The sequence below is a fragment of the Mustela erminea genome, chromosome 16, assembly GCF_009829155.1.
Source record: "Mustela erminea isolate mMusErm1 chromosome 16, mMusErm1.Pri, whole genome shotgun sequence".
In the NCBI taxonomy this organism is placed as follows: domain Eukaryota; kingdom Metazoa; phylum Chordata; class Mammalia; order Carnivora; family Mustelidae; genus Mustela; species Mustela erminea.
Genome location: NC_045629.1, coordinates 1614941 through 1638463, shown reverse-complemented (window position 1 = coordinate 1638463; position 23523 = coordinate 1614941).

Sequence of the window (23523 nt, the reverse complement as noted above, 5' to 3'; positions counted from 1 at the left end):
AATTCAGTTCCCTGTTTTAAAAAAAAAAAAAAGCCATTTAACTAGGTCAGGTAAACAGAATTATACTCAGACTAGCTTGGTCCAACTCTAAAGACTCATAATGGAACATCTGAATTAGGCTGGAAAAGGACCCAGTTACCCGTTGTTTCCCAGCTTATGGTGCCCGTTGGCTCTGGGCACACAGGCAGACCACACAGCCCCTCCTTAGCTACCCAGAATCTACCAGGAGCAACAGAGATGGGCCACACTCCCAGACAATCTCCACTGTGCCCATTCCACACAGTACCCTGAGCAGAGGGGAAGGGGTCCTATTATAGGATATGGTTGTCAGAGCACTCTACAGAAAAGGTAAGCCTGTCCCACCCAGAGTTATTTCCACTATGTGGCTGGTTTGTTCTCATTATAGGTGACAAGGAGGATCCCACTGAAGTTATCCAAAATATTTACAACCTGAGGCCCAGATCACAAGGAAAGAAATCAGACAACCCTCCCTCATTGCTGCTGTCACACTGACAACCAATTTTCCAGCAAATTTGGATGATCAATCCAAGAAACAATTCAAGTATGTCCCAAACAGGAAATATTTGATAAGTAAAATGGTTCTGAGCTCCCAGCTCTTCTCCTCTTCATGGCTCCTGCAGCTCTGTCCGCCCTCACCTGCTCAGTAATAGCTAGGCATCACCCACCCTGACACCCCCCCAGTAGTAGTCAGCTCGGATAAGAACCTCTGATATTCTCTGCATACACAACTGGTAAGACTTGCTCGAATTTTTTCTTGTCATGACTATTATAGGAGGAAGAGATCCTTAGAGATGGAATTTCAGATGCCAGGAATTTACACATGCTTATAAAGCAGCATATCATTCTACATAATCACAAGATGGTCACTATCTTAAAAAGTCATTTCCAATAAATCAGATTGATGTGGTACAGTGGACAGAGGGTCCCAAGACCTGGGCTGCACACCTGAAGGCTGTGTGCACTTGGGCAGACCCGTAGGGCAAGACTGAGGCTGCCCCAGTGCCTGTCAGTCTGCGCCTGGCATACAACAGGACTTTATATGGGACTTTCTCAGTTGCTATGCAGATGTAATGAAGTGTGCTGAAGTCAGCAAAAAGATTCTTCAAAAATAAGAAGAAGAATTATTTTCCTCTCTACGCACAGAGGGCCTGCTGTTAGAACTTTCCAGATTTCAAGGACAGTACTCCTAGAATCTCAGAGTATCTCCAAGTGAATGGTCCTTACCACCACTGGATTCATTTAGACTGACTCACACAGGTATGTGTATTGGAGAGTCACAGACATCCTTGTGACTGGATTTGGTGTAGAACAAACATTCTGGGTCAGCTATAGAGGCAGCTCTGGCCAGAAGAAGAACTCCAGCCCGAGGCTCCACCTCCTCTTCCACAAAACACTTGGATAGGTGGCATATTCGCCCCTTGCCCTCTATGCCATTCTTTTCCATCTGGGCATCCTGTGTCATCTCCTACATTGAACTTTCCCAGACCACCTACACCCCTTCTCCAAGTTCATACCAACTACGTTCCCATAGTAGCACTTGGTATGAAACTCTGTTATGGAACTTGTCTTATGGTAGATATTTTCCTACCCTGTTTGTCTCCATAGTACTGCAAGTTCCTGTGGCAGGGACGGTTTTCTGTGCTCATGTGCAGTCTCACATACACCACTGCACAGATTCTGAGGAAGAATAAGCATGTCTATACACATCTGGTATCACCAAGAAGTGTGACGTCCTGTTCTAGAAATAGCAAAAGGTCTTTCTGAGGAAACCCTAAAGGCCCGTGGGAGATCTATAAGCAAAACCATAAATGGCAAAAGGACCCCCAAATCCAGCTATGTATGCCATAAAATACCAATGTGTATTTGTAGAATGCACCCAAGGCATGACATATAAATAGCATCTCATCATTTCATTGGATTTAAAAAATCAGAGACATAACATTTCAGTTTTAAAATTAACAAAATTGAGACTTCGCAGGTAGGATCTGTGTCTTAGTTATCTTTCTATTCCCCCATAAAAACACGATAAGCACTTACTAATCATTGAATCAATGAATGAATAACTACTGACAACAAAAGAGGTGAAGAAAATAAAAATTGTACATGTCCAACCACAGATCTGTAATCAGCTATTTTTCTAAGGAGTCTTGGCTTCTTTCAGAAATAAATGACAGTTAATGACAAAAAAAAAAGGTGAAGAAAATTAAAAAGGTAGTATTGGTAAAATCGTTAAATTAATGAATAAAAACTCATTTCAAGTTTGTGTTTTTTTGTGTGTGTGTGTTTTAAATTATTTTTATTAGAGTCAGCCACAACAAATCTGAACAAAGTTTTATACACCCCACTCAAGAGAGGTAAAATAGAACTCTGAAGACTTGTAATGGTCTTAACAAGATCATTTAACATATTCTGTTGTAGTTCTTTTCATGGGTCATATATCCTTAGCACACAGCATGGCTTTTCCCCTCTAGGTTTCTATTTCTGTTCAAGCGAAAAGTTTGGGGTCAGCTAAATTTGACACCTCTTGTGAAATTCCAGAGGCTCAAAAACTAATGGAATGTAAGACAAAAGAATTCTTCTCCCCCTCCCCCTCCCCCTCCCCTCCCCCTCCCCCTCCCCCTCCCCCTCCTTCTCCTTCTCCTTTGTCTTCGTCTTCGTCGTCTTGGTCTTCGTCGTCTTCTTCGTCTTCTTCTTCTTCTTCTTTTAGAAATATACCCAGGAAGTCATCATGGGTATCCTTTTAATAAGACAAAAAGAAGTGTGGAGGGAGGTAGAAGGAAAAAATGCAAGGAATCAGACAGAGCATTAAGTTCTTACAACAAATATGGTCTCATTGCTGTTAACATTTCCAACACTTTAGCTACTTGACTGTAGTATTGAAGAAAATATATAACTTTTTTTATTAAAGAAAGTTTTCTGAACTACAAAATGTTTTCATAACAAAACAAAGCAAAACAACCCAGCACAGCAGCCAGAAGACTATCTGTTTTAAAAGAGGTATTTTGCTGATTTGAAATCATTCCAGGAACCATTACCAAAATGGAGCTGTTTGTAGATGCATCTGGGTTTTGCTGCCTGTCCTATTCTGCCTCCAAAGTCTTTTCCAGAACATCCAAGTTTTATCCCAATGTCAGATTTCCAGGACTTGGTCACTTAACTATCAGAGATTGCTTTGAAGCTTGTACATTTTGGGAGAAGCGTGGGAGGAAAGAAGGGGAGGAGCCGCGGGAAGGGGTGCATGTGGAGACCCAAGCCAGCCCTCCCTCCCGGAGCCTGTGGCAGGAGTGTGCAGGCTGCAGTCACCGTGAGGGTCAAATGGCATTTCAGCTGTGTTTCTTCCTGACTAGAAACAGGGTTTTCCATTTTATTATCCAAAGTTGCCGAAAGTATTGCACATTTGCCGTATCAAGCCCAAGGAAAATAATACTACAAACCAAATAAAATCGGAAAATAAAACAAATTTTTAAAAAAGTAAATTAAGACAGTTCGTCACCAAACTTTTGCAATTGAAAAGAAAGATGCCTTTTACCTTTCCTGCTCTATATGCATTCTTCACCTTGACTTCACTGTCAGCCATGCACTTACCTTTAGCAGAAAGCAAATCTGAACATTCTAAAGACATCTCCCAGATACTTCAGGCCAGGGCTGTTAAAAAAAAGATGTCTAAAAATTCCCTTGTAGTTGAGAGCTCTCCAATCTTAGCCTCATGGTTTGTATGTTTTTTGTCTTTGTTGGTATTGGAGAGCATCAGAATTCCACTACTAAAATCACCCAAGCCTCCAGAGAGCTCAGAAAACTAATTCGCTTGAAATCAATGTAGTTCCACTTTACTCTACACAATTGATAAGAATCAAACGCTTCAAAGTTCAGACTTAAACTCCACCCCTGTCTGCTCCCATGTACTCTGGGACAACAAACTCGCTTCTCTCCACTTGTTGTCTAACTTAAAGGAAAACGCAGGGGCTTCTCTGGAAGATTTTATATCTTCCAAGAGATTTCAATAAGAGTTGTCTGTTGTTCGGTTTGTTTGTTTGTTTTTTTTTTTTAAGCTTTGCACTTTTGTAGATTTGGCAACCACAAAGAACCAAACAGATAAAATATAGTGTTCAAAACCAATAACTTTTTCTCTTACAGATTATTTCTCTCCCTTAAAAAAAGTCATTATGCAAACCTGGACTTACTGTGTCTACAAATAAAATAAGCATGCATCCCATTTTGGTAATGGTCTCCTTAACAGGTCATGTGTCCTTGGGCCCTGCTGTTACAGATTTCCCTACGGCTGTCCCGCACACCATCAGAGCCAAATGAGTGGGGAAGATTTTAGTTCCAAACGCATTGATAACAGCAGATGATGTTTCCAGGGCTTTATTTCAATCACAACCTTTTGTTGTTACAGTTTTATGTTGTTCTTTCTTCTACCTTTTATTTGGTGGTAGGAAGTGGATGTTGAGAGTGTGGACAAAAAATAGATTTCATGCTTGGAGATTACAATCTGACCTTTGTTCTGGTCAGCCCGCTGCCCTCCACAGCTTAGGTCATCCCGTACCACATATGGAAGTCCAGTTAATGAGAAAAGCAGACATTCTGTGGTGGAGACAGAAAGACTGGGTTTTAATCTCCTAGGGAGAGAAGTGATTTCATTCTGTGGCAATAGATAGAAATGAATCAAAGGACGATTATCCTATCACTTCTTCATCCTCTCACTGTATATTTTTGCACCAGAACTATCCTGACTCATCATTTGCTGTTGCTTTCTGTATGAAACGCTGGATTCCTCTTTATCCACTACCCCTCTTCTCTTCTAGTCAGTCCTTGCATGCTAGTCATACAAGCTGCTTCCCTCAGGGGAACTTGATAAAGATCTGCAAAACATTTGCTTTCTCTCTTTCCTATCTTGCTCCAAGTCGCAGTTCTTGGGAACATAGGGAATACCAAAGATAAGACATAATCAGATTTGCCCTTGTGATGATGAATCAGGAAACCCCACTTGTCACCTATTGGAAACACTTTCTGTTAGTCAATAGAAACAAATATTTTGAAAAGCAGGTGAAAATTGAAGTGGCAGAGAAAAACACCTACTGTTACCTCCCTTGAAAGGTATTTCTTCTTTTTTTTTTCTTTTTAAATATTTTGTTTATTCATTTGAGAGACAGAGATCACAAGTAGGCAGAGAGGCAGGCAGAGAGAGAGAGAAAGGAGAAAGCAGGCTCCTAGATGAGCGAGAGCCCGATGTGGGGCTCGATCCCAGGACCCTGGGATCACGACTCGAGCCGAAGGCAGACGCTTTAACCCACTGAGCCACCCAGGCACCCCCGAAAGGCATTTCTTACACTGCCTACAGCCACATGCATTATTTTTTCCTTGCCCAAATATTCATACCAAGAATTTCTAGAACTTTGAACCCCAATGCTTCTTATCTATAAATAAAAGCTGAATTGAATTTGTAGGTTGTTTGTTTGTTTTAATTTATTGAGGAGGAAATCCTATCTCTATTTAGGCCCATTCAGCAAATTTTCACTCATATTTGTAGAACTGAATGTACAAACAGATTTTTATATGACCCAACTTTCAGACCTTGACCAATAAGTCAATCTTCTTGAATCTCAGTTTCTTAATCAATAAAATAATACAGAGTTTGGATTATTTATTGCTATGGTTCATCCCAGTTCTAAAATAACCTTCTCACTAAATTTTAAATGTCTCACTACTGGAGCCAAAGCATGGTAAAAGACTCCAAAATGATTAAGTCTCAGGAGTGGAGGGGACCAGATCTCTGAAGTACCATCTGGAGGAAAGTTTCCTTTGAGAAGGAACCCCCGCCTTGGGATTTAAATGAATGAGAAATAGACCTCTGTCATTTTTTAAAACCTTTTACAATTGGGTTGTTGTTGTTGTTGTTGTTGTTACAACAGCTAGTGCTAACTAATATGCTTCTAGGCTTTAGTTTCATCATTTAAAATAATGGGAATAATAATTAGCACCTCAGAAGTTCCTGGGAGGTTAAATGAAATGATGTATATGAAAAGGCCCACAGTGTCCCACCAATAGCATGTACTATTTCTCTGCTCCTTCCTTCCATCCAGCTGCAGAGGGAGAACACAGAGACCACTTTCACACTGTGTGAGCATGAATGAGGCTCATGCTCATGATGAGCTCTGCCAGTGGGTGCTATCCTTCTGAAGAGCAGCTCACAAGCTTGTGCTCCCCCAGAGAGAGATGTATTGGCCTTCCTCACATGATGACACAAGGCTGGGAACAAGGGCATCTGGATAGTTCAACTTTCCAAGACTGGGAAAGCTGGGTAGTCACTTGAATTGTCCTTTTGTGCCGCTTCTGCCTCTCTGCCTCCACAGTGCTTTTCCTCACCCCGAGGTTTAGCTACAGTCCTTACCTTGAAGATCATGTTGTTCTTTGGGAACAAGAGTCATCCCATGGCAACTATATCACAAGATCCCAGTTTTCTGTCTGCCAAGGAAGCATGGGGTAGAACTCTGATATTCTTTGAGGGGACAGCACACACTGAGAGTCTGGACTACTCCTTCTAGAAGGCCATGCTGTCACAGAAACAAGACCCTTCATCCACCAACAAAACCAAGAAAAGACCACACAGATTTAATTTGGAAAAACCCATGACATACAACTACAAATATAAGCAGAACACAAGATACCAGGTAGGACCATTATGACAGGGATGACACACTTGTCACAGAGGTGCCACCTCTAAGCAGTGGTAAATATCCTGCCTCAGAATACACTATGAACTTGGTGGTGTGAGTGTGGGAAAGAAACGAATCTCCAAGTTCAGAGTATACTCAGCCATGTGCTCAGTAAAGTAGGAACTAGAGAACTAAGAGCCTCTTCACTCATAATGATGGTAACAGTAGCTCATACTCAGGTAGACTTCCCCTGTTTTCCTTACATATTAATCTTGACAGTCTCCAAAGTTTCCTTGATTTCATATCATGTCACTGTTACTCTGTCTTCCTATCACTTTTCTGGCACATTTCCTCAAAACAGACCTCAGAGCCTTTGTTTTCCTAAGAATGCTTTGAAAATTTGGAGAGTTTCTATCACCCAGAAGGAAAGCTCCTTTCAGTGCTTACCAGCTCCCCTGCCCCACCTTTGTCTTGTGGAACAACCCCAATATACTTGTTCCACAAGCATAAAAGGAAACCTGAAGGTTGTGAAACAAATAAGGTGAGATATGCAAAAGCCCCAGAGAAGATAAAACCTGCCTGAAGAAAGAGTCCTGGCCTCTGAGTTCAGTCTCCAAGGTCATTCTGGTGTGCCCCTCCAGGCTTTGCCTGGAGAGTGTGAAACCAGTGGGAACTGAGGAGCAGCAGGCCACACCACCAGCAGGGAAGGGGTGTAAGGGAAGTCGGCCTTATACCCCGCCCACCCCTCTACACCTCCCTATGCTCCTGGCGTCTCCCCTCTAACAATTCTTTGTGCTTATTATAGGCCAGTGTTCATCTTACATGACTCATCGCGCTGGTTTTCATGCTACATCCTTTCTACCCCAGCCAGGTTTCCTGCCCTCAATTGCTCAGTGAGACACTTCCCACTGGTGAGGTCAGATGGAGAATGCTATGCACCCCCACTCTCTGTAATTTGGACACCGACTGCCCAACAGCCTTTTGACCACTTTTCCCATCCCTCCTTTGGCAGTCCTGAAAATCCTCTTCTTCCCCAGGAAAATCCCGAACTGTGTTGTCATACTTCTGTTTTCTCTATTAGTACTTCTTAATTTTTGCAAGACTCCTTTAAGTCTCTCATAAAAGATATGGATTCTGCCCAGAGAAATGACCTATGCACTTTGATCCTGGTCAGCCCCAGAGCATGGCCGCCCCTGGGCCTTGGGGAAGCACCTTTGTTCTCAATGATTCTGGAACCCTGGCACCAACGGATGCCAGATGCCCAGTGACGGAGAGCTCCCAGAGGGCACCTCTGTATGCTCACTGAAACCTGGGAGAGCCTGGCTTCCGCTCAGGTTAACCTTTTTCCTCCCGGCCCAGAGCTGTGGACAAACCTCCAGAAGAAATAAGACACATGGCTGAGGGAGAGGGGAGGGATTAGAAACTGTAATTCAATCTAATATTTGAGGCTTGGCAAGTGTACCTATGGGATTTCATGAAAACCCCCGAATCTTTTTCATTTCAGAGCAATTAAGCAGACCCCAGCGTCCTGGCTCCAGTAAGCCGCTCAGCTCTCGGTTTTATTGCCCGTTTCCTTTCACTTTGCCAGCACTAGCTCCCATCCTTGCACTGTTTCGGTGCCACGGAGAGGCCCCCATGAGTGAGTGTGGGGCCAGGCGCCGGGGGCCAGGCACAGGCGCAGGCCAGGCCGGCAAGGCACATGTGGCTTCCAGGGCCTCGGTACTCAAGCACTGATGTGTGGTATAATCAAAAACATCCAGCAGTAATTTAATAGTTCCCACCAAGCACAGACACAAAGTCTAGCAATTCTTCCCTCCACATACTTAACCCTTAGAGGAGGAGAGAAGAGCCAAAAGAAAGGGGAAATTAATCCCGGATAGTTGCTACCCTGGGATTTTTTTGTGTTTTGTGTTCTGCTCTGATGTAAGAGAGAGAGATGTGAACTTTGGAAACTTGCAAGAAGCAGGAATTCATATTAAATATCTTTCTTCAGTCCTGGTGGAGAAGAAGCTGGTTGCACACACTGTGGAGGCCCATCTGGCTGAGAGCGTCCATCTTCTGAATCAAACAAAACGCCAGTGGACACAGCACCATGAACGAGGTGCTGTACTTTTTAAAAAGTGTTTGGAGCTGACTTTGATATACAGCGAGACGACTAACTTCTCTCAAGGTGACTAACTAGAGTCTAGGGCCACATCTCCACCAGCTTCTTTTTCTGAGTTCTGTGGCTCACTGCCATCCCTCTGGAGTGTTGGACATCAGCATCCCCCATGACCGTGGCACATTCTGATCTACAAGCAGACTTAGTACTCAGGCAAGTGACAGAACTGGAAGTATGAGTTTTAAAAGAAATTTGTCTTGTAGTTAGAAGTTTTTACTTAAAATTACAATAAATTTCTCTAAATTTAGTTAGCAACCGTTGTCAAAATATTTCCATATCTGATAGGATTGGTGACTGCTTTCCTCTGTCTGTGGCTTGTCATATCATCTACAGGCTCACATTCATCTGAGAACTCTGATATTGAGGCTTCTGCTAGGCAATACACACACACACACACACACACACACACACACACACACAATCCTTTTATACCTACTGTGCACTTAGGATCCTGCTGCAGGAAAGAATGTCCCCAAACTTGCCTTCACTCTCAAAGCACTGAAGGAAGTTGAAGACATTCCCTGATCCACTAAATCACAGACTCCGAATGGGAAATCCAGGATCTTTTATTTTATAAATTCTCCGCAGATCACTCTGATATATAGCCAGGAGCCCCTGGCAGGGAGGGTTCTCTGATTCATGCCTCCCCTGGATAGTAGTGCTCATGGAGAGGGGCTGGACCAGATGCCCAGATGCACAGCTTTGTTTTACAACACTGACAAGTGGGGGAACCTGCAGAAATGGAGCAATCATTCAGGCCTTCAGTTTTCTTGTCTGCAAAAAGAGGTTAATAATGGTGTCTGTTTCGCATGGTGCTGGCATAAAAACAGACACATAGACCAGTGGAACAGAGTAGAGAGCCCAGATATGGCCCCTCAACTCTATGGTCAAATAATCTTCGACAAAACAGGAAAAAATATACAGTGGAAAAAAGACAGTCTCTTCAATAAATGGTGCTGAGAAAACTGGACAGCTATATGTAGAGAATGAAACTCGACCATTCTCTTACACCGTACACAAAGATCAACTCAAAATGGATAGAAGAACTCAACGTGAGACAGGAATCCATCAGAATCCTAGAGGAGAACATAGCCAGTAACCTCTTCGATATCAGCCACAGCAACTTCTTTCAAGATATGTCTCCAAAGGCAAAGGAAACAAAAGCAAAGATGAACTTTTGGGACTTCATCAAGATCAAAAGCTTCTGTACAGCAAAGGATAGAGTCAACAAAACAAAGAGGAAATTCACGGAATGGGAGAAGATATTTGCAAATGACAGTACAGACAAAAAGTTGATATCCAGGATCTATAAAGAACTCCTCAAACTCAACACACACAAAACAGACAATCATATTAAAAAATTAAAAATCATATTAAAAAAGACAATCAATTTAAAAAGATATGAACAGACACTTCTCCAATGAAGACATACAAATGGCTATCAGACACATGAAAAAATGTTCATCATTTCATCATTCAAATTAAAACCACATTGAGATACCACCTTATACCACTTAGAATGGCCAAAATTAGCAAGACAGGAAACAACATGAGCTGGAAAGGATGTGGAGAAAGGAGAACCCTCTTACACTGTTGGTGGGAATGCAAGTTCTTGCAGCCACTTTGGAAAACAGTGTGGAGATTCCTCAAGAAATTAAAAATAGAGCTTCCCTATGACCCTGCAATTGCACTACTGGGTATTTACCCCAAAGATACAGATGTAGTGAAAAGAAGGGCCATCTGTACCCCAGTGCTCATAGCAGCAATGGCCACGGTCGCCAAACTGTGGAAAGAACCAAGATGCCCTTCAACGGACGAATGGATAAGGAAGATGTGGTCCATATACACTATGGAGCATTATGCCTCCATCAGAAAGGATGAATACCCAACTTTTGTAGCAACATGGATGTGACTGGAAGAGATTATACTGAGTGAAATAAGTCAAGCAGAGAGAGTCAATTATCATATGGTTTCACTTATTTGTGGAGCATAACAAATAGCATGGAGGACAAGGGGAGATGAAGAGGAGAAGGGAGTTGAGGGAAACTGGAAGGGGAGGTGAACCATGAGAGACTATGGACTCTGAAAAACAATCTGAAGGTTTTGAAGGGGCGGGGATGAGACGTTGGGGGAACCAGGTGGTGGGTATTAGAGAGGGCACGGATTGCATGGAGCACTGGGTGTGGTGCAAAAAACAATGAATACTGTTACGCTGAAAAGAAATTTAAAAAAAAATGGTGTCTGTCTCATAAGAGATTTATGCACGTGGAATGAGTTAACATTTGAAAGGCATTTGGAACAGTAAGTGGCATGTTGTGAGTTCTAAATAGGAATTAACTATTTTGCTTTGAGATGTAAGTTACATGATGTAGAACTGACTCAATGGTAAGGGAACTCACAACACTGGGGGAATCCGACTGGGAAGGTTTCACAAAGAGAGCCTTGAGCTACGTCTAGTGGGGCAGAGGTTGCATTCCATGTGAGAAGTAAGATGACTATCTATGAGTGAAATTGATTAGGAAATGTACAAAGATAATAGAGAAGATATAATTACATGCTTATTTATGAATTAACAACAGACTCAACAACAGTTCTAACTGATAGCTAAATCAAATGGTAATTCATTTCAAGTAATATTTTCAACCTTCCCAGCAGGCCTAACTAACTCTGTGAATAGGTAACAGGCGTATTATATCCTTGGGGTTGGAATGGAGGCTTCTTCAGAGAACACATGCCCACCCTTCCCCTAGGGTTGATATCTTAAATCTATGCATGTCCTTATTATTCAAGGACCACAGGGAAGATACATGGATAAGATGAGTCTCCCCGCTTCTGAGACTAAAAGAGATGTACTTCTGATTCCTCCACCCACTGAGAAAAGGAGTCAAGAAGAGGTGGGCTAATTGCTTATTATTTGGACCTGGGCAAGGAATGGCCAGGAATGGAATTCTCACTCCAAACAGAAGGTCCTAGTGTGTGGACCAACCTCCACCCCTTTCCTGATGAAGAAAAGTTTTCCATCAGATATAAAATACTTCACATATATTTTATAATATAAAAATGGTTGTGGTATTTGTTAATTTACATATTTGATAAAAATGTACAACTTTATGAGAAACACATGTTATTCTCTATGGTGGGAGAAAATGGATGAATAACTCTGACAATTTAAGATTTTCAGAAAGACCGGTGTTTTTCCTTGAGATCCAGAATGATGCTTTGTTGTGAAATGTGCCTTAAGTGATAACAGTTAGCATCCTGTCCCAAATAAGAGCAACCTCGCAAGTGAAATCCAAGAAATAAAAATAATCACAAGAGAATGTACTACATCAGACTAATCTGGGTTCTAATTTTTTTTCTTCTACCTTCTTTGACATTAAATATTGTCTGTTAAAAAGATATGATTCAGAGTGAGCCATCTGTCTTTCATTTCTTTTTGGGTATGTTGCCACCTGAAGTAATGAGTCTAATCCTGAAATCAGTAATTCTGTTGTACTGATAGGACCTTGATTAGAGAAACTCTATGGGGACCTCTGTTTCTTTCCCTGGGCTACTTAGAAACTTATAGTCTGGTCCTCAATCCTCTGGTATTCCTAGCATGTTCAGTGCAGGTTGTCTGGGGCAGCCTTGGCTGGGATGCAGGCCGTCCCCCAGCCCCAGAGGGACGCAGGGAGAGAAGTGTTTGCTCTAGTCCTGGACTCTTGTGCTCCTCTGATCCTTCTATTGAAGCCTTCCCTACAAAGCAATGCATTGCTACCACCAACTTCTTTCCCTGGGCAGGCTGCCCCCTGCTCCCTCCCAGCCTGCAAGCCACCCTGCACCCCAGCACCTCAGGCCATCCATTTCTCAGCAAGAATCATTCTACTTGGGTGACTTAAAGTCACTCAACCTTTGGCCTTATGCCTGTAACTCCACCCAAAGCATCTAATAATTGCCCTGAAATGCAATGCCTGACATGTTAGACAGCTTCCTTGCGTGTGAGGCGAACGTGATAACCACTACACTACGGAAACAGCTTCCTTGCAATCTAACTTATTTATTAATGTAAATCATCTTTTTCTATCAAGAATAAGTCTTCACAAAGTCTTCTCATGACAGAGAGGCTAACCTGGTATATGACATGAGTCATTCAGGTGGCCCAACATCACATAACCAACAACTCCCATCAGCCTAGAACAGATCTGGACCTGAAGCAGATTTACGAACTTAACTCAGGATCCAATCACATTTTCCTCTTCCCTCCTGAAAGGCATCTCCTTTCTGCCCTCTCCTGCCTCCCAGGGCTTCCCACTTCCCAACCACTTTCTAAATTAAAGCAGCATATTTATCCTGGATCCCAAACCTTTTCAAGCCAGAGTAGTAATTCTCCAAGCATTTGCATTTCAGATTGTTATCTCCAATCATTAAATGGAAGGTTTGTGTCTCATTTAAGGAATGTCTGGTTGGAGGCGAGGATTTGGGATATATCCTCCCTACATCTAAAGTCACATCAAAAGTCCCTGGAGCCTGGATCTGAAAGAGGTGTGGGCACTGGGGCTATGCTCCTCTGCCTCCCTGCACTGTCCCTCACCCTGGCGCGCAATCTCCCTCCCATTCTTGCATGCTGGGTTCTCCAGGGGGTATAGATTTTCCATCTCTCTCCCTCCCCCATTTGGCCAGCTCCCACTGGGAGATTACATACCCTGTAAATCCAGACTCTTCTTACAGCTTTGGTCTCAAGACAGGAGCAAGGGTGCCTGGTAGGAGAAGGGGAAGAATGTGGGAATTTTGGTGAATGGGAGGAAGTACAAAAGGGACTCAGAGCAAGGCTAGTGGGCCCAGGAAGCTGTTGGAGCACACGTGATGAAGAGCTCTGTCTTTGCACACTGGAAAATCGCAGCCACACACAGTACCAAGAAAGCTAGAGTGACACTAGATCTGAGTACTAGAGACCTAATAAAAGATAACATTTAGAAGATGACTTGTCTGTGTAGCAGTTGTACTGATTATAGTAATTTTGGTTAACTGCTGATCATTTATGCCTGATTATCATATAGCACAGTAATGACTATGTACATCCTGAAATGTGTGCCAGATTAACTGTGTTTTGTTTGATTATAGCAGCGAATCCTGCCAATGTATGACCACTTGGTCTTTATAATTAGTTTCTTCTGTGACACTATCTACTCTGACAGCATGGCTTTCTGTATTTGTCTTAAAATAAATGAAGTTAAATGAAACAAAATGAAGAAAATTAAATAAAATTAAAATTAAATGAAATAGAGCTAAACAACACCAGGCCTGTCCAGAAACCTCAAGTAACCAGGTCCTTGCCTATCCTGCCTCCTGAAAAGGAAATGGAGTACTGACAATAAGGATGCAGTTTTGTTCTGCTCACCTACTTACCTCCAGCACCCAAAACAGCACCACACACTTTAGATATTAATAAATAATTAATGAGCAAATGTTAAATGAGTGACTGAAAGGAAAGGTGGGATCATCCTAGGTGAGGTTTCAACAGCGCTGCTCTGAGTCCCTCGTGAACAGGTAAGATGGAGAATAATTTAGCACAGGTGACTGTTGGTCACCTGAGCTGGCACCATGGTTCCATCACAAGTTCTTCAGACTCCACCCACAATATTCACTTGTAAGAGCCTCTCTTCCTTTCTGAGAAATATGGAGTGCACAATTGGCCCTTGAATATCAGAGGGAACTATCCGCTTTTTCAGAATTTTGATTTTCAACTTACCAAACACCTACAGAGGAGAAATAGTACATGTCTGCCCTTTGTCAGGAAGCTTTCAGACTCATTCCAGATAGACTGGATGCAGTTCTTACCATGCCCTTCCTCCTAAAACAGCCCAGTGTCTGGACCTTAGCATGCCTCATAGAGAGAGAGTATCTGGATCCCACCAGCCAGAATTTTGGAGTTGGTGAGTCACTTCTTTGTTTGTTAGTTCTTCACTTCTTTGGCCTCAGTTTCCTCGTCTGTAACTATTTTATTTTAAACACACTCTACCTTGAGTCAAAGTGGGTGCTGTGAACCAAAATGCCCCCAAAAATTCACTTGTTGAAGACCTAGTCCCCCAAAATGATGGTATTTAAAGATAGGGCTTTTAGAGGTAGTTAAGATTAAATGAAGTCTGTCTCCCCATGAACCAAGGAGAGAATATGTAAGGACACAGAGAAGGTGGCTGTATGTAAACCAGGAAGAGGGCCCTCACCAGAAATGCAATTGGCCCGAAACTTGATCTTGGACTTCTAGGGTCCAGAACTGAAAAATAAATGATTGTTGTATAAACCATCCAGTCTATAGTATTTTGTTAGAGCAACCCAAGCGGACTAAGAGAATGAAGTTTAACTGGGAACTTTTGGCAAGCTTCCACCTCAAAGTAGGTGCTCTATAGAAGTTAGTTCTTTCCCCCAAACTCTGGACTGTGAGCATGATCTCCCTTTGATAAATTAAGACCATATAATGCTCCAGAACATTGTTTTGCATAACAAATCTCCACATACAGTAATATGAAGGAAACTATAGAAGGTGCTGGAAACACTGGTGATTGGATGTCTCTCAGAAAACAAATTTCTTTCTTTTGCCAGTCAAGTCACATTCTGCTTTTGTGCTTTAGAAAGAGGTTATGACTCTACTAAGTCAGGATTTGTTTCAATTAGAATGAAAGCTACATTCTCTGAAAACAAGGATCCCATAGGCAAATGTGTATCTATGTCCTCCTAGTGAATGTCCTGAACATTCCATAGTCTTTTTATGAAATTACTGCTAAAATAGTTAATGTTGTGTTGCTCCTCCAAGGGCTGGCCAGAGGCAAAAGTGTGAAATGGCCAAAGTCTGCCCTTTGTCTGCCCTCAGATATCTCTGAGCTGCTAGCTTCAGACACCCCATCTGTTTAGCCCTCTTCTCCCTCCCTGTGGTCCCTAGTTTTCTGAAAAGGATATGATGAACTAACCCTAATTAAGAATTTAAATCACAGATATTTCTTAAGGAGTTCTGAACTTCCCTCTGGGGCATTTCCATTTCCACAAGTGATACTACCTCAGGAAAAATAAAAGACCTTCAAATTATAAATTTCTATCACCAATCTTCAGTAGGGTTAGCTATACCTCAGGATGGGATGGGAGGTGATGCCTGATCATGTACAACAACCACTCTGCCATCCTCATTCTGTTCTGCCATTGTCTAGCACCCTTCCTCCATTTGCACTACACTACTCAGCTTTATGAAGAGAGATAACAAAGGTATTTAGTAGAATGCTTTCAAACCCTTCTCCACAAACAAGGTTCTGTCCCATTTCCCAAAATAAAAGAACTGACAGATTCCTGAGTCAGTGGTAGGTCCAGGGAAGAAATGTAACCCCTTGTTTCCAGGACTAAGCTCTACTTTGACCCCATGTGGCAGACAGCTTATAAATTAGCCAAAGGGAACAACTTTACTGAATTGTTTACACCAAACTTCAGGTAGGCCTTGTGAGCATCAGAGGTCAGCAGTTGCTTTGAGAATCCTGACTGTCCCACTGCCCTACTCATTCCCGGTAATTGTACCATTCCAAGATTACCCAATGAGACAAGAGTTCTCTATTAATATTGCAGCCGCATTTGAGGCAGAGAGCCTATCAGGTCTTTGACCTTGTGATATTATGATTTATAAAAAATATATATTTGATCATTGAGATATATTTGGTCTTCATCCACAATTCCTGGCTCATAGTTCCCCAAAAGCTTGGAATTTCCTTAGTGTTGAAAGTAATAAAGAGGTTTTTTTTATGTTAATGAGGTGGCTTTTGGAAAGCATCTAAGGAGGGGGCTGGTTTATGGTAGAGTCAACCACAAGATTAGAGGTTTGTAACTTTCAGTCCTACAACCCTGACTCCTCTCCCAAAGAGGAGAAGGACTAATCATTGAATCAGATGCCAGTGGCTAATGATTTAATCAATTCTGCCTATTTAATGAAGTTTCCATTTAATGAAGTTTCCAAGAGGCTGGGGCACCTGATGGGCTCCATCATTTAAGCGTCTGTCTTCCACTCCAGTCATGATTTCAGAGTCCTGGGATCCAGCCCCATGTTGGGCTCCTGCTCAGCAGCAGGTCTGCTTCTCCCTCTGCCCTTCCCCCACTTATTCTCTCTCTCTCACAAATAATTAAAATCTTAAACAAATAAAACAAAACAAAACCAAAACAAGAGGCCTGGATCTAAAAAGCTTTCAGGCTAGTGAACATGTGGAAGTGAGGGAAAAGTTGGCTTGCAGGCAGAGGAAGCTCCACACTCCTTCCCCATACCTTGCCCTATGCACCTCTTCCATCTGACTGTTCCTGAGTTATATTCTTTTGTAAAATAAACAATATGATCTAGTAAAATGTTTCTCTGAGTTCTGTGAGCCACTCTAGAAAATTAATAAAATCTAGGGAGGAGGTCCAGGGAACCTCTGACACAGTCTACTGGTCAGTAGTAGCCCAAGTAACAACCTGGGGCTTGTGGCTGGCATCTAAAGTGGAGGGTGGGGGGCAGTCTCTTAGGAATGAGCCTTTAACCCATGGGATTTGATGCTATCTCCAGGTAGATAGTGTCAGAATTGAGCTGAATTCTTGGGACACCTTGTCTGAGAATTTCTTGTAGGTTCAGGGAAACACCCCTCCCTCACCAGAATTGGTCTCAAGGTAAAAGAGCTCCCTTAATCTGGATTCATGTCTTTGCCATGGTGTCTCCAATGGCAGGAGATGCCAACAATTGTTTTCATTTGGGAAAGGAAACATGGGTCCTGGTAGTGTTCAATACTCCAGAAGGCAAGTTTGGGCAGAGAGACACAGAGCTACAAAGTGGCCAGTACCATAGACAAAGGGCTATAAAAACATACAGAACAGAGGGCAGGAGAGGCCAGAATATGGGGAAGGTTTGAAAAAAGCCAATTAGAGCGAACATGTTCTATGAAATATCGCCATGCAGTTGGAAAACCATCCGTTCAAAGGCAAGGAAGCAAACAATGGACTAAGTAACTACCTTTCAAAGAAGCAGATTTCTTTAACACTTTGATATATTAACAAATGCCACCACAGAAGACATTTAAAACAAAGCTTGCCTTTTTTTTTTTTTTTTGGAAACCCAAACCAGGGTAATGTCTCTGTAAATAAAATAAAGAAACATTACTTAATGTGTGACATTAACTACTACCTGGAGTGCAGGGCTTGTCATTCCAAAAGTAAATATTTGCTTATAAGGAAAATAGTAGGATTGGTTAAACCAGTTTTACAGGCTCCATGCAGAAAAGTAAAAATCTGATTTATTTCTTCCCCTTTCTGTTCTGTTTCAATGAAATAATGCAGAAAGCAACTTTTCTGCATGTGTGCATGTTTTATAAAGGTGAGATAGACTCTAAATGGACCAAATTACCAAAATATGATGCCTACTGCAAGTATTCAATGTGTGTGACGTAGAAGCTAAGGCTTCCTTAGCAGGTCTCTTAAGTTCTCTTCAATCAATGGTTCACTGAAGTCTGCTAGCACAAGCTCAAGAGAGCCTATTACACACACGTTTTCATAACAACTCATTGAGTGACATCACATTGGTACTTGAAATCAGCCACAGTGGGAATATTTCCACCACAGAAATCAGCAAACTCTATAAACCAGGGTTTTTGGTCTCCAGAGATCTAACTATTAAACATTTACCAGCATACCACCAGGAAAAGTTGTAGAGCAAAATAAAGAAACTAAGGCCTTCTGCCTGTTTTAATATGGCTTCAGCTAAGAATGTTTTTCGTGGTTTTAAATGGTTAGAAGAACCATCCTTAACCACTATTATCCAACACTGAATAGTTTTGGGAATTAGCACTTGCTACAGATTTGATAATATTTATTAACAAATTTAACCAAAAATTGTAAGACAGAAATGCTTTTACATAATACTTATAATGTGATAAAGCCATTTCATCTGGATCTAATGTTGTTTGAATCACAAATAACATCAAGATGTTTTCTGTTTTGTTAACATTAAAAAGCAAGATCTACATTCTCACACAAACAAGCAGTGGATATATTTTTTCTTTTTTTTTTTTATGATGTTATGTTAGTGACCATACAGTACATCATTAGTTTTTGATGTAGTGTTCCATGATTCATTGTTTATATATAATACCCAGTGCTCCATTCAATACGTGCCCTCCTTAATACCCATCAGCAGGTTAACCCATTCCCCCAGCCCCTCTCCCCTCTAAAACCCTCAGTTTAACTCCCAGGGTCCATTGTCTCTCATGGTTTTACTCCCTCTCTGATCCCCCCCCCCTTTATTTATTCCTTCTCTTTTATTCCTTCTCCTAGTGTTCTCCATGCTATTCCTTTATGTTCCACAAATAAATGAAACATAGGATAATTGACTTTCTCTGCTTGGCTTATTACACTTAGCATAATCTAAGTTCCATAATTTAAGTTCTCCTCCAGTTCCAGCCATGCTGACACAAAAGTTGGGTATATCAACATGGATGGATATATAGCTGTAAGTGCAAAGGAAATGTCCATATTGAAAAATCCATTTAAGCCTTCTGGGTCTAAAACAAGATGGTGTTCTTTTCTCTGATTATCTCCTCTAAGTACAACTAATAACACCGGACATTATAAGTGGACAATGATAAAAAGATTTCAAAGCCTAGAGAGAAGGACATGGGCTGACTAGAGACTTCAAGATCTGAGGAAAAGCAATGTGGTTTTCTGGGTTTCTACCTGCCATAGACCTCAAACTAAAGGATCTGAGGAGCCTGCAAATCAGAACTACAAAGATGTGTAAACAAAACCAAAACAAAACAAAACAAAATTCTAAGCTTTTCTCTCTAAATTTATGTGGAACATAAATTTTATGTGGAACATAAAAGTCTGGGAAAGGGGAAACTCAGCAGAGTCCTAGGGAAGCCCCAACTTCCTCTCCATGACCTCAGCACTAGCAGCCATGACAGTCCACCTCTAAGGCCATGCATGAACAGAACCCTTCATTGCCTTGCCCTCCAACAACTGCAGAAGTAGATTTGGGTTTTGTGGCTTCTGAGCTTCTGCCCCCCAGTAACAGACTGTGGGCCAGCAACACAAGACAACCCAGAGAATCACTACCCTTTCCTGTAGGCAATACCAACTGGGATTGAAAGGAAGACCCCAGGGGCACCTAGGTGGCTCAGTAAGTTGAACAGCCAACTCTTGGTTTCAGCTCAAGTCGTGACCTCAGTGCTGTGAGATTGAGCTCTGCCATCAGGCTCTATGCTCAGCAGAGTGTCTTCCTCTGCCCTTCCCCCTTTTATGCTCTCTCTTTCTCTTACTCTCTCAAATAAATAAATCTGAAAGGAAGGAAGGAAGAAAGAAAGAAAGGCTCCTGGGTGGCTCTGTTAATTAAGCAGCTGCCTTCGGCTCAGGTCATGATCCCAGAGTCCTGGGATCAAACCCTGCATCAGGCTCCCTGCTCAGCAGAAAGCCTGCTTCTCCCTCTCCCTCTCCCTCTCCCTCTGCCTGCTCTCTGCCTACTTATGCTTTCTCTCTCTGGAGTGGTGATAATAGATGATACACTCAGTGAACTTGAAGACAGATCAATAGGATGACTCAATCTGAACAACAGAGAAAAAAACAGACTTAAAAAATAGATTTAAAAATCAAAAATCTATGAGATAATAAATGATCTAACATTCATGTTTCAAAGTCCCAAAGGAGAGGAAAAGGGAGTATGGGACTAAAAACTTCTCAAAACTGATAAAATACATAAATGTATGAGAAGCTGAAAGAAACCTAAAACTCAAAGAAATCCACACCAAGGCACATCATAATTGAATTTATGAAAGTTAAAGCAAGGGAAAAAAATCTTAAAAAGAGTCAGAATGAAATGACACATTATTTATAAAAGAACAATTTATATGAGAGCAGATTTTTCATTTGAAACCAATGGAAGGCTGGAAAGAAGTAGCACAATTTTCCAGAGGACAGAACTGTTAGTTGTGAATCCTATATCTGAATAAACTATCCTTGAAGAATAAAGAAGAAAGAAAGAAATTCTCAAAGGAAAACTGAGAAAATTTTTTCTAGCAGGCCTACCCTAAAAGACTGGCTAAATGATAGTGAAAGAAAATGATAATGAAAGAAGCCTAAAATTTTCAGGACAGAAAAATAACAATGAAAAGAGTAAAAATTCAAGTAAGCACAATGGACTATTCTTTCATGAGTTACATTAATTATATGTTATGGTTGAAGAATATTTATAATACCATTTGATATGATGATAATATATATAAAGGAAATACTTAAGATAACTATATTTTAAAACTACAGAGAGTAAAGGGACCTAACCTCAAGCAAGGTCAACACTTCATTTAAGTGATAAAGTATCAATACCAGTAAACTGCAATGCTACATATATATAGGATAAAACATAGGACAATCAGAAATAATACTATCCAAAGTAACACTCTTAAAATACTATAAAGAAAACAAAATGGAATTTTAAAAAAATATTCAAGTTACACACAGGAAAGTAAAAAATAAAAAGAAAAAATATAAAACAGAATACAGAGGAAAGAAAAAATAAAGCCAAATGTAAGCCCTAACCATAGCAATAATTATTTTAAATGTAAATCACCTAAATATACCAATAAAAGCACACAGGTTGACACAACGGTTTAATTAAAAAAAGAAAATACATGACCCAAATATATGTTGTCTACAACAAACTCACCTGAAAGATAACAACATAACTAGGTTTAAAGTAAAGGGGATAAAGAAAAGATATATTATGCAACAAGTTAAGGAAATGTTGAAGAAGAAAAACAAAACTGGGGGCACCACGTTGCCTGATTTCAAGCTTTACTACAAAGCTCTGATCACCAAGACTGCATGATACTGGCACAAAAACACTGTGACCAGTGGAACAGAGTAGAGTGCCCAGATATGGACCCTCAACTCTATGGTCAAATTATCTTCGACAAAGCAGGAAAAAATATCCAGTGGAAAAAGGACACTCTCTTCAATAAATGGTGCTGGGAAAATTGGACAGCTATGTGTAGAAGAATGAAACTCAACCATTCTCTTATATCATACACAAAGATAAACTTGAAATGGATAAAAGATGTCAATGTGAGGCAAGAATCTACCAAAATCCTAGACGAGAACATAGGCAGTAACCTCTTTGACATTGGACACAGCAACTTCTTTCAAGACATGTCTCCAAAGGCAAAGGAAACAAAAGCAAAAATGAACTTTTGGTACTTCATCAAGATCAAAAGCTTCTGCATAGCAAAGGAAGCAGTCAACAAAACAAAGAGGCAACCCATGGAATGGGAGAAGATATTCGCAAATGACAGTAGAGACAAAGGGCTGATATCCAAGATCTATAAAGAACTCCTCAAACAGCACATGCAAAACAGATAATCACGTCAAAAAAAATGGGCAGAAGACATGAACAGACACTTCTCCAAAGAAGACATACAAATGGCTAACAGACACATGAAAAAATGTTCATCATTATTAGCCATTGGGTAGATTCAAATCAAAACCACATTGAGATGCTACCTTACACCAGTTAGAATGGCCAAAATTAACAAGACAGGAAACAACATGTGTTGGAGAGGATGTGGAGAAAGGAGAACCCTCTTACACTGTTGGTGGAATGCAAGTTCTTGCAGCCACTTCGGAAAACAGTGGAGATTCCTTAAGAAATTAAAAAATAGAGCTACCCTATGACCCTGCAATTGCACTACTGAGTATTTACCCCAAAGATACAGATGTAGTGAAAAGAAGGGCCAGCTTTACCCCAGTGTTCATAACAATGGCCACAGTCGCCAAAATGTGGAAAGAACCAAGATGCCCTTCAACAGACAAATGGAGAAAGAAGTTCATATATACAGTGGAGTGTTATGCCCCCACCAGAAGGGATGAATACCCAAGTTTTGTATCAACAGGGACAGGACTAGAAGAAATTATGCTGAGTGAAATAAGTCAAGCAGAGAGAGTAATTTATCATATGCATTCACTTACTTGTGGAGCATAAGGAATAACACAGAAAACATTGGGTGATGGAGAAGAGAAGTGAGTTGGGGGAAATTAGAGGGGGAGACAAAGCATGAGAGACTATGGACTCTGAGAAACAAACTGAAGGTTTTGGAGGGAGGTGGGGGTGGGGTGAGCCTGGTGGTGGGTATTATGGAGGGCACATATTGCATGGAGCACTGGGTGTGGTGCATAAACAATGAATTTTGGAACACTGAAAAAAAAAACAAAATAAGGAGGAGGAGTCAAGATGGCAGAGAAGTAGCAGGCTGAGACTACTTCAGCTAGCAGGAGATCACCTAGATAGCTTATCTAAAGATTGCAAACACCTGAAAATCCATCGGCAGATCAAAGAGAAGAAGAACAGCAATTCTGGAAACAGAAAAAATAACCACTTTCTGAAAGGTAGGACCGGCAGAGAAGTGAATCCAAAGCGACGGAAGATAGACCCGGGGGGAGGGGCCAGGCTCCCGGCAAGCGGCAGAGCAACGGAGCACAAAATCAGGACTTTTAAAAGTCTGTTCCTGCTGACGGACATCGCTCCAGAGGCTAAACCGGGGCGAAGCCCACGCGGGGTCAGCGTGGCCTCAGGTCCCTGCAGGGTCACAGAAGGATCGGGGGTGTCTGAGTGTCGCAGAGCTTGCGGGTACTGGAACGGGCCGGCTACAGAGACAGAGCCAGACAGTA